The sequence below is a fragment of the Marmota flaviventris genome, chromosome 2, assembly GCF_047511675.1.
Source record: "Marmota flaviventris isolate mMarFla1 chromosome 2, mMarFla1.hap1, whole genome shotgun sequence".
NCBI classification, from domain to species: Eukaryota; Metazoa; Chordata; class Mammalia; order Rodentia; family Sciuridae; genus Marmota; species Marmota flaviventris.
The window spans coordinates 197892381-197894902 of NC_092499.1; the positions used below are offsets into that span (position 1 = coordinate 197892381).

At 58.8% G+C, this 2522-nt stretch overlaps 1 long non-coding RNA gene across 1 annotated transcript; it reads right to left on the reverse strand.

The window, feature by feature from the left end:
- Positions 1-450: 450 nt before the first annotated feature.
- Positions 451-2103, reverse strand: LOC114107030 (uncharacterized). Its single transcript, XR_003585275.2, has 2 exons — positions 1894-2103; positions 451-1711 (listed from the first exon to the last, which is right to left on the reverse strand). It is a non-coding gene; the product is annotated as an uncharacterized lncRNA (long non-coding RNA).
- Positions 2104-2522: the final 419 nt, after the last annotated feature.

Here is a 2522-nt window from a genome sequence, read left to right on the forward strand (position 1 = left end):
CACAATCCCAGCAAACTAGCAGTCACCAGCGGGCAGGTTCCGCCTGGCCCCCTAGCCTTCTTGTTAAGTGAGCCAACATTCAGAATTCAAATGGTTTTGCATTTAAAAAAAAAAAATCTCTTATTGAAATTGTGGACACTGGCAGTTCTGGACCTGCGTGGCCACGGGTGGGACCCAACTGGGAGGCGCCTCTCCGTGCGCCCGCCTCCCTCTGGCCCCCTACAGGATCCTTGAGAATCAGCCTCTTGACACCAGGCGAGGAAGGGCCCCAGCCATGATCCTCCACAGCCATGGCTCCTGTGGGGCCTCCCCTGGTGAAGTTCAACCAGGGTCCCCCTGTTCCCCCTTGTCCCTCTGCAGCTGGGGCTGGCCCTGGGGTGGCTGGGTGGTGCCACTCTGCTCAGTTCCCTCACCCCAGCCCCCTCCTCAGGGTGATTAACAGTCTCCTCATTCAGTCTCCTCGATTCATGGTTTTAATGAGCTCTCGTACCCTGCCCTGAAGAGCAGGAACCTAAAACATCAAATACACAATGACATCGCCTCAGCCAGGATGTACGGCATCGCAGAGATGTGGGAGATTAAAGAAGACACCTTGGGTCAGTGAGACGAATGCATCCCGCGCTCACCTGCCCCCTCTGTGCCTTGCGCTAAGAGGAGCTCCAGGCAGGGACAGCGCCTCCTTTGTTTCCTGCTGAATTCCTAGAGCCCGCCCGCCCGCGAGCTGGGCTCCTGGCGGGCTCTCTAAATACACCAGCCTGTGGCAACTGGCCTTCAGGGATTCCCCTGCGGGGACCCTGCTGTGCCCTCCCACAGGATCGGCCAAGAGCGCCCACACCCAGTGACCAGTGATCCTGATCCTGGGGTCGCCCTCCGCCCACCCCTCTGCCAGGCCCCCTCTGAAGCCACACCGTGGAGGGGGCCTGTGGGGAGGAACTGAAGCCTCCTGCCGCCAGCCGCAGCCCGAGGGGGAGCCTGCGGCCCGACCTCAGCTTGCCCACATCCTGGGCTGCAAGCACCCCGAGAAGCTGCCTCCAAGGTTCCGGCCCTCAGGACGTGGGGTGATTGATGAATGTCTGTTGTTTTAAGCTGCTGTTTTGAGGGCGCGGAGGAGCCAGCACAGAGCCCCCACTCCTGTATCTCCAAACACCCCGGCAAGGGACCCGCTGGGCCACTGTGGAGTCCCTACCTGCAAGGACCCCCTTGTGCCCACCCCCCTCCACGCTGAGCCTCCACCAGGCTCCATCTTCCCTCCGGGCCCCAGCCCGGCCTTCTCGCTGGTGGACTTTCCCGTGGACAGGGTGTGCTGGAGCCGGCTCAGGAAACAAAACAGACATTTACATGAGAGTCCAGAGGTCTGGGGTGCAGCAAGAGCCATCCCATGAAGTAGGGCTTGGTTTGTTTGTTTTTTTATAGAGTTTTAAAAATTAGTATGCCATGTGAAGGGACGTAAACTCCTCTCTTGGTTTCAATTTTGAGGACTGCTAAGGGGACGTGGGTCACTCTCGTCTCCATCGGCCTCCTCATCAGGGCCTGTGTGAAGAGGTGAAAGGAAGCTGTCTCACAGTTCCTCCTGGTGCATCAGGGCTGTGTGTCCATTATTCAGACTGCACAGGCTGGGGCTCCACTCCCTGCAGCTGCCCGCCCCACCACCGCAGGTGCAGGCCAGGAAGGTGGACGGCTGGCTGGCATGGCCGGGGACGGCAGGCGTTTCCTAGTGATCACAAGCACACATAGGACCGGGCATGCAGAGAGAGGGGACGCTCTGGGTAGAGACAGGACGGGGACAGAGGAGACACGAGGTTTGGAGCCTGTGACAGCCAGCGGAATCAGGAGAGCTGGAGCAAGGCACAGAGGGCACTTTCCCAGAATGTGAGGAGCGAGTCGTCAACTTACCAGGCCTCCCAGAGACGCTGGGATTACTTTAATGAGAGAGACCCCGACTTTGCAAAAGTCTAAATTAATTCTTTGCTCAGCCGTTCACAGGGGAGGATGAGAAAGTAGTAGCTTCCAGAAATCATAATACATTTTCCTTACTGGGGCGAATTTTGCGAGAGAAAGAGGAAGGGGTGGGAAATAGAGGAACTCGGTGGTGGGAGACGAGCTTCGCTTCATGTTGGTGTGGAAGTGAGAAGTTCCCCACGACGTGAACCTTTAGAAAGAGCCCTCACGGGCCCCTCCCCGCAGCTTCTGCGCAGAGCGCTCCAGGAAGCAACTCCCGGGCCACCGGGCCACCGTTGCCCTCCTGGGCCCTGAGTCCTCCCTTCCTGCTGCCGGCCAAGCTTTCCAACTCAGGCCCGGGGCCACTCCCTGCATGTGCACGCCTGGCGATGACTGGTCGGAGTGCGCCCTGCGGAGCTGGGCACTTTTATTACGTGTTACACTCCAGTATTTCTTACTACCAGTGGGATTTGATGGAGGAAGAGAAAGGGGGTTCTCCAACCCCCCGAGGTCTTGGTGCCGATCACCCCAGAACCACTCATTCCTGGCTCCTTCCCATGGAGATTGGCCCCAGCCACTGCTCC